Source organism: Callorhinus ursinus, unplaced genomic scaffold (genome assembly GCF_003265705.2).
Source record: "Callorhinus ursinus isolate GAN/ISIS: 27379988/994484 unplaced genomic scaffold, GSC_fseal_2.0 scaffold39, whole genome shotgun sequence".
Lineage (NCBI taxonomy): Eukaryota > Metazoa > Chordata > Mammalia > Carnivora > Otariidae > Callorhinus > Callorhinus ursinus.
In genome coordinates, this window is record NW_027397101.1 from 13,017,244 (window position 1) to 13,027,083 (window position 9,840).

Here is a 9,840-nt window from a genome sequence, read left to right on the forward strand (position 1 = left end):
CTCTCCACTCAGGCTTTCTCTCGCTCTCTCTTTTTCAAATAAATAAAATCTTAAAAAAAAAGAATGGTAAAAAGAAATTTACCAACTGGAATAATTTGTGTAGAGAAGTCTAGACAAAGCAAACAACACATGAAAAAACATGGAGGCTTGAAAAAAATAAAACTTGTTGGGAGAATTAAGATTAATTGGCTATGAACAAACATTCTGAGATCTTCAATAACAACACTCAATAATGGTTGTACCTCTTCTGGGTTTGTGTCTTAAATATTGGGGCTGTGGGGTGCTTGGGTGGCTCAGTTGGTTGAGTGACTGACTCTTGATTTCGGCTCAGATCATAATCTCAAGGTCCTGGGACTGAGCCCGAGTTGGGCTCTGCACTCAATGGGGAGTCTGCTTGAGGGTTTTCTTTCTCTCCCTCTGCCCCTCCCCCTGCTTCTGCTCTCTCTCTCTCCAAAATAAATAAATAAATCTTAAAACCAAAAACAAAAACATTGGGGCTGCCCATCAGACTCCTACCTCTCAATTAGGTTTTATTAAGTTACCTCATTTATTTCAGAGTTCTAATTAGCAGCTACTAGTATGTTGATGGTGGCTCTTTAGAAGCTTCCAGCATGCTGTTATTTAAATGAGCAAGCCTAATTTAAAGGAGATAATTGGAACACAGAATAAAACCAGGAAATGTGAAAAGAATAAAAATTGGGAGGCAAGAGAAATTTCAAAGTAACTACTCTCAGTAAGAACTCATATTTAGGTTAATATTGTTACAGATGGTTACATATTATGTATCCATCTATATATACATATATATGTAGATATGTTTATATATGGGGGTTAGTATACAAACATATATTTCTTTGCTCTGTCAGATGAGAAAGCCTAAAAGAAATAACACCCCAGCAACAATGTGCACACCCTAAGGACCAAATCTTGGTTTTAAATAATATTCCTTGGAGAATCGCTGATTCTAGGACTAGGGAAGGAAATGTGTAAGATGAGACTGGAGAATCTTGCTGTGCCAAAAAGTAAGGAAGTGGTGAAAGAAAACAAAAGCAAAAACACATTAATGCTAGCTTTGGCAGCACAAACTTAAATTAGAATGATACAGAGAAGATTAGCATGGCTCCTGAGCAAGGATGACATGCAAATTCATGAAGTGTTCCATATTAAAAGAACAACACAGCAACAACACATTCTTGTCAAAGAGCCCATGAGCTAATGGAAAGAGTTTCCAGTGGCCAAAACTGAAAGGAATAATTAGAACAACAAAATAAAGTAGTATTGGATTATAATGCAAAGTATAAAATAAATGTCTATGATTCCATGAGTATAAATAAATGATTTAATGAATTAATGAATGGAGGAAGAAGAGATAAATCTTCCATACAGAATTACAAATAATTGATTTAGATTTCCTGCCCTAAAGAAGGGGAAGTGTAACTCTCCACCCATGACATATAGACTGTGCCACAGAAACTTTGTTCCAAAAGTAAAGTATAGAAATGGGGGGAAAGAGTAACTTCACAGTGGGGAAAATCGCAAACATTCATTTAGGGAGTGAGTAGTCATGGTTAACATTAGCAGTCATAAATCATGTTGATGCTGTGTACTCTTGATATGATATAATGAAAATGATATGTGATCCTCTGTGATTTTCCTCTCTAAAACCCAAGTCTCCTTAGGAGAAAAACGTGTAGACAAGTCCCAGCAGAGGAGCATCCTATAATACTTGACCAGTGCTTCTCAAGAACTCTGACATCATGAAAAAGTAAGTTTGAGAAACTGTCATAGCCAAAAGGAGCCTAAATAGAGATGACAACTAAATGCATAGATCTTTTTCAAGATCCCATTTAGGACAGTGGGATCTTGAAAAAGATCATTAGGGGGCACCTGGGTGGCTCATTCGTTAAGCGTCTGCCTTCGGCTCAGGTCATGATCTCAGGGTTCTGGGATCGAGCCCAGGAAGCCTGCTTCTCCCTCTCCCACTCCCCCTGCTAGTGTTCCCTCTCTCGCTGTGTCTCTCTCTGTCAAATAAATAAACAAAATTTAAAAAAAAGAAAAGAAAAAGATCATTAGGTAAAAATTAAGGAAATAGGAATTAACTTTTCTTCTAATATCTCTTTCTTACTGATTCTATTTTCAAAGTGACCTTTACATAATTTGGTGTCGAATGATATTGGTTGTGTTTTAAGGAGATGTTGACCAAGAGTCCCTGAGAAGCTGTGTGCTGCAATGAACTCATAACAGTAAATTGTGTTTTTGTCCTGTCACTGGCTGTGAGACTCTAGGGAAGTCATTCTCACCTGCGTGGACCTCAATTTCCCATGTCACCTTGAACTTAGCTTTGCTTATCAAAGGATGCATGCATATAGGAGCTCCACTGGAGGGTCTGAGGGCCATGTCCAGCCATGAACAATTTATATAAGAAATTGTAGAACCTCCAAGCAATATCTCATCAAAGGAGAATGGACGATCAGGCACACAAGGCCTAAAATACTATCTCAGGGTCTAACGGGGAAGGTAGGGAAGAGGGAAGTTGAACAACCCAGTGTTAAGTATCACATTATTCCTAGCCTAATATTCACCAATGTGTACCTAACTCTGAGGAGAAGAATTTGGTAGAAAGTACAGATACAGTAATTCCACAAAGACCTGTCTGAAAACCAAAGCATTGTCTAGGGATTCATGGATTAGCATAGTTAGGAAGTAAGATTCTTTCCCCACTTATGAGGAGAGCACACCATATTTCTTTTTGTATTGAGATCAGAGATCTCAACTTTCTTTGCAGGCTCCAATAGTTCTGAGATATTGACACATCAGCATAATTTCCATCCAATAAGGCACAGTGTGGCACTGACTCAGTGTGACTTTGGCAGTTACCAAGGATGGCTTTGCAGGGATGACACAGACATGGAATTTGTGGTGTTTTGAATTCCACTGTGCAAGCCCCTATAGACAGGTTTGGAAAAGGGTAGGGCCTTTCTTTGAGTTTGAGACAAATATAGAATGGATAGAATTGTATTCTGATGTCCTCTAGTAGTAAACAGAGCTAGATTTAGGGAAGTAATATTTGTTATTATCATGCTTGAGCAATGGAAGTTGAAAAACAGAAAATAGGGGATTTCGAAGTGATTAATCACTAAAATTGGTATTTCATAAAATTTGAAGTACAACTCTAATATCAGATAAATTGGAGTTACTCTCATAAAAGTGTGATACACTTTCTGATCTTAAACTCTTAATTTTTGGCTTCTCATTTTTTCCCCGAAAAGATCTGAGAATATTCTTAATGTAACATAAGGGCACTCCAGAACCCAGAAGGAAAAATTCCTAACTGAATGGTAGTTAAGGTTCTGCCTATCTATAAATATTTATTGGCTCTAAGCCAGGGAGGTTTATTATAGGAACATTGTTGCTGACTCTCTAGATGTGAGGATTTATGGAGGGAAAAAAAAAAAAACAGCACACACAAATCCTTAGGAGCAGCTGAAATTTTAGCTTGGCTATTTGAAGAAGGTCATACTGCTTTTTCATCTTTAAACTAATAGAGAAATATTAATATTCTGAACCATGGGGCCCCTGCCAAGTTTCCATCCCAAGTTTCCCAAGTTAACTATGCATCCGTCACTCATAAAAACAAAACAAAACAAAACAAACAAACAAAAAAAACTTGCTTGTCTGAAATCCTTAACCGCATGACCAAAATTAAAAGGAACTCTAAAAGAAACAGGGAAGACAGGCTATTTCTCTCAGAGACAGTTTACTTCATTCATCTCCTCCATAAAAATGCCAGGGAAAGACATTGATGTAGATCAGTTTGGGTGTGAGAATTTAAAATAACAAACAAACAAACAAATAAATAAATAAATAAATAAATAAAATGTTGGGAGAGAATAAGTGTTTTGCAACTGAATTGTAGGCAATCCAGGGAAAGAGAAGATAATATATCAAAGACTCCCAGGGCACTTCAAATGTAAGCCCTAATAAAAGAAAAACACATACAGAAATAAGTGATAAAACTTACTTTCTTTTGAAAGTAAATTCACTGTGTCAGTCAATGGGTGCCATAAGCTGATTAGTTGGAAAGGAAGTCCACAGGGCTAGAAAAAAAATTGATTCTATTAAATTGGTAACCTTTGCAATATAAACAGTTACCAGGTTTGTCATTTACATCAGTCAAGGAGAAGCTGAAATCAAATGATTTATCTCTTTGTATTCAGTCAAGCAATTTAAAGGGACTCAGCTTGCCAGTGTCCATCCAATTGTGACATGTTCCATACATGGCCACATAGAAGCAAATTAATAGTTTAGATGCTCTAAAACAATTACAATTGGCCTAATTTTAGTTTGAAATTACTAAGTAACAAAATATACTTTTCCATAGTTCAGTTGGTGGTATGATACCACTTGGAGGGTTGGCAGGAATAGTTTCAATCATCTATTACTAAAGAAGGGGACTATTTGTAGAAGTTCCTAAAGAAATACTTTCTTTGACCTCACCCAAAGGTGAGGTCAAAATACAAAATACAATTATGTATTTTACAATTTACATTAAGCATTGAAGAGTAGATATTTCAGCATATCACATGAAGAGTTCTTACAGGGAATACAACCTATTTAGGTAAAGTTTACTTACTCAGAAGTTTAAAGAAGTAGTCAGTGTCTCTGGCTTTTATGAATCAATTCTTCCAAACGCACACTCACATTCACAATGAGAGTACTCCTAGAAATCTTTGCAAAGCGTAATAAGTTTATTTGTTTTCAGAGTTCAACTGTATTCTAAGTTCAGAAGTTTACAAAAAGAATTTAGAAAACAATGTGAAAATTTAATTTGAAAAATAAATACGTCATTGAAAATCCAAATTAAGATATTCAGACTTTGGTATCACAGTTAGGGGGAAATAAAAAAAAATTTTGGGGGGCCCCTGGGTGGCTCAGTTGGTTAGGCGACTGCCTTCGGCTCAGGTCATGATCCTGGAGTCCCGGGATTGAGTCCAACATCGGGCTCCCTGCTCAGCAGGGAGTCGGCTTCTCCCTCTGACCCTCTTCCCTCTCGTGCTCTCTCTCATTCTCTCTCTTTCAAATAAATAAATAAAATCTTTAAAAAAAATTTTTCATTTGTACCTCTAATGTCTTTAGTTCAGTGAGATATTTTCCTTAAAGCCAATTAGCTAACTAAAAAAAAATACTTCATCTGACATGTATAAAGAATTATTGATTTGCCAAATCCATAATTTTGAATTATGCTCCATTTTAAAAATGAGCCTTTGTCCAGCACCTCTACAGGGTCAATGAATGCAAGTTACCCTCAGTGTTCTGGCATGTTTCATCTCACAGTGTTTGTTTACCTACAGAATTTTCTAGGGATCAGGCAACTTGTACTATTTACTTAAACAAAGAAAAAAAGAAAATCCATGTCAGAAAATAAGTATCTAAGTGGATTTAATCAAGTGACTTTATACTTAAAAATATAAATATAGCTCAATGGAAAGTAATTTTTGTCATATACAGTGACTTTTTTAGTATTTTCTTAAAATATTTGAGATATTATGTTCTTAGTTATTTTAATTGTGAACACTAAACATTTTCCCTTTAAAATTAACTGCATTTACTGTTAGAGTACTTACCTAATTCACAGAATTTTTAAGTATGATTAGGTAAAAGAGAAAAAAAGAATTAGTTCTACTTGTCCTATATGATGTGTTTAAAACTCCCAGATGACATAAGCATCTCAGGGAAAGCAGTTAAGAATTGCCTGTTTTATTTGGAGAAACCTCAATATAGGGCATTAGATCTGTAATTTTTAGCAAAGCAAAAAGAAGAGGAAATTCTGACTTAGCATAATGAACTGGTATTTTTATTTTATAATGATATATTATTTGAATCGATATTAGGTAACTAGGATGTATTTCCTTCTTTGAATATTTAGTAGTCACAAAGAGGAACAAAAATACTATATAAGAACACTCAGTTTTAAGATATTAATAATACTCAAGACAATTTGTTCAGAAGCTGGGACACTTTTGTGTAGACAATTATATCACCTATAACAAGAAATTTAATATTGAAAAGAACATATTATTTCTAGAAGGCTTTTGCTCATCTCTTAGATCATTGTAAATACATTTCTTATTCAATTTTCTGATATTTCCTTCCTTGTAATAATGCTGAGTCAGATAAAAAAAACTCAAGTATACAAACTAAGTTTTTAAAGAAAAAAGATCCATTGAAATAATCATTAGAATTGGTGTCAGTTTCTGGGAAAATAATAAAACCTGGAAGTATTTTTGAATAGTGTTTCTTCCTTTAACTTCTGTTGTTGCATAGCTACATCAAATTAATCATTAAAATAGTATTGACTTTAATAGTATCTTGACCTCCCTACAATAAGGTGGTGTGCTTGCCAAAGCAGAGTGCATTTTTTAAACACTTCCCCTAATAGGAATGGCTAATTCACAACAATTCTAGCTGCTTTTACACAAGTGGTAAAAGTTAAAGGACATATTTGGCTCTCTAAATTGAAATAGCATTTGTCCAGCAGATTCTAATACAGACTTACTAGTTTTCTTTTTTTTTTCATTTTTTTATTGTTAGAGACTTACCAGTTTTTAACCATAATGTTTTTAAAAGACATGGAAAGACTGAAAAACTGTGTTCTGAAAGCAAAGATGTAGAGTCTTTTATCAGAGTGTAAGAGAAATTCCATGGAATAGTAGTGCAATGAAACTAAACTGAGGTGGGGGAACCCTAGTGGTCTAATAACACTTTATTTCACAAAATAGAAGAATCCCATTCATGAGAAAGTGACAGAAAATCCTTATATTCCCCCTCAATTTCTACCACATAGGCCAGAGACTGGGATTACAAACTTTCCAAAGCAGGGCCGCAGCTCTTTGAGTTGACAAGAGTTCAGACAATGGTTTGAGAAAATGTGTGTGAAGTACCCTGCATATAGGCGTGGCCCATTTTGGGGAGTCAATAAAAAAAGTGCATATGTAACTATGATTTCTACTCCTTCCCCCAGATATCAGCTGAGAACATCACATGTGTGCCCTTTATGCTTGCCTGCTTATATGAAGCCCAGAGCCAAATACATGTATTTTCTCATGACAGACATTTAGGGGGCATTGAGTGCTTGTTGAAAATTTGTGGGTAATGACAAGGAATCAGTTTATGCACCATTTAATCATTCCTTCAATAGTTATGGTAAGCCATCAATGGTAAGACCCATCGAATCACTAATTTCCTGCTTGGAAACTAAGTTAGGGAAGTGATCATTGATTCATGTAATTAATATACAAAAAATATATATGATAGCCTTCAAAATAGCAAATATTGGCTATTCTAAATAATGGTACCCATTTTTAATGGAATATTATGCCAATATTTAAAAATCATCTTTTCAAGGAAAGTTTAATAATTGCTTCCCACAACATACTGTTGAAATGCCAAAGCATAGGAAATTGTGCAGCTAAGGATTGGATACAATTAAGCATTAAAAAATGTGGGAGTAGAATCTCTTTTCTCTTTCTGTATATCCTAAGTTTTAAAAAAATTAGCAGGCATTTCTCTCAATTCAGAAAAATGTAAATATTATAAATATGGACTTCAGGGTATGGATAAACAATCAACAAAACAGTCCTAAAAATTTGTTTGGCTTAATTTGTTTCAGAGTAGAAAATATTGTCCCAAATCATGATGTGATCATGTGAAATATAGATATATATGTCTTTTTAAAAATAGCAGACACCAACATTCTTTTTGATATTTGTAAAATACTTTATAATTTATGCTATGTAAAATATATAGGCAGAGACATACCCCCACACAGATAATTATGCTTTGTTTTAAATATTTAAGTAATCTTATAAACCATGTGTAAGAACCCTTTATTTTCTATCCCCCTATATGTTTCAGCTCAATACTGGTTCACTTGGATACAACTTTTACAATCAACTTCAACCCATTTAATAAAGATCTAGACAAGACAAAGGAAGGAGCAAGAGAAGATTCAGCTCCAGATGGTGGTTAGCAGGAGGGAATTGGCATAAAAGAACATCTGGAAAACTGAGAGGATTAGAGGAAAGGATCTTTGAAAAAAAAGTGTTACTTTAGCTCATGAAACATATGCCCTTTGTTCTTTAATAAAATGCTGTAATACATGCAATTCCTTCTCCAAAAAAAGTAGAATTAAAAAGTAAATACATAAATAATTTCCTGCCACAACAATTATTTTCTTTTTTTAAAAGTTTTTCTTTTAATTCTAGTTAGTTATCACACAGTGTTATATTAGTTTCAGTGTACAATATAGTGTTCTAAAATTCCATACATTACCCAGTGCTCATCAAGACAAATACCCTCCTTAATCTCCATCACCTATTTAATTCACCCCCCACACGCCTCCCATCTATTAACAATTACTTTGTTCTCTGTAGTTAAGTCTGTTTCTTGCGTTGTCTCTCTCTTTCACTTTTTTCCCATTCCTCGTTTGTTTTTTCTCTTTTCTTTTCATTTTCTCTTTTTTTATTTTATTATGTTACATTAATCACCATACATTACATCATTAGTTTTTGATATGGTGTTCCATGATTCATTGTTTGTATATAACACCCAGTGCTCCCTTCAGGACATGCCCTCTTTAATACCCATCACCAGGCTAACCCATGCGACAAACCCCTCCCCTCTAGAACCCTCAGTTTGTTTCTCCGAGTCCATTTTCTCATGGTTCGTCTCCTCCTCCGATTTATCCCCCTTCATTTTTCCCTTCCTACTATCTTCTTTTATTAACATATAATGAATTATTGATTTCAAAGGTAGAGGTCTGTTATTCAAAAATTTTACACAATTCACAGTGCTCACCATAGCACACCCATCCCCAATGTCTATCACCCAGCCACCCCCTTCCTCCCACCCCCCACCATTCTAGGAACCCTCAGTTTGTTTCCTGAGATTAAGAATTCCTTGTATCAGTGAGGTCATATGATACATGTCTTTCTCTCATTGACTTATTACGCTCAGCATAACACCCTCCACTTCCATCCAAATAGATGCAAAAGGCAAGATTTCATTTATTTTGATGGCTGCATACTATTCCATTGTATATACATACCACATCTTCTTTATCCATTCATCTGTCAATGAACATCTGGGCTCTTTCCATAGTTTGGCTATTGTGGATATTGCTGCTATAAACATCGGGGTGCACATACCCCTTCGGATCACTACATTTGTACCTCTGGGGTAAATACCCAGTAGTGCAATTGCCGGGTCATATGATAGCTCTATTTTCAACTGTTTGAGGAACCTCCATACTGTTTTCCAGAGTGGTTGCACCAGCTTGCATTCCCACCAACAGTGTAGGAGGGTTCCCCTTTCTAGGCATCCACACCAACATCCATCATTTCCTGAATTGTTAATTTAAGCCATTCTGACTGGTGTGAGGTGGTATATCATTGAGGTTTTGATTTCGATTTCCCTGATGCTCAGCTATGTGGAGCACTTTTTCATGTGTCTGTTGGTCATTTGGATATCTTCTTTGGTATAATGTCTGTTCATGTGTTCTCCCCATTTCTTGATTGGATCATTTGTTCTTTGGGTGTTGAGTTTAAGAAGTTTTTAGATTTTGGATACTAGCCCTTTATCTGATATGTATTTGCAAATATCTTCTCCTATGCTGTCAGCTGTCTCTTGGTTTTGTTGACTGTTTCTTTTGCTATGCAAAAGCTTTTTATCTTGATGAGGTCCCAATAGTTCATTTTTATCCTTGCTTCCCTTGCCTTTGGTGATGTTTCTAGGAAGAAGTTGCTGTGGCTGAGGTCGAAGAGGTTATTGCCTGTGTTCTCC

The 9,840-nt window shown here is 35.4% G+C and overlaps 1 non-coding gene across 1 annotated transcript; it reads left to right on the plus strand.

The window, feature by feature from the left end:
* The first annotated feature begins 1,065 nt into the window (after positions 1–1,065).
* On the plus strand, positions 1,066–1,168 carry LOC112836296 (U6 spliceosomal RNA). Its single transcript, XR_003211445.1, has one exon. It is a non-coding gene; the product is annotated as a U6 spliceosomal RNA (small nuclear RNA).
* The last annotated feature ends 8,672 nt before the right edge of the window (positions 1,169–9,840 follow it).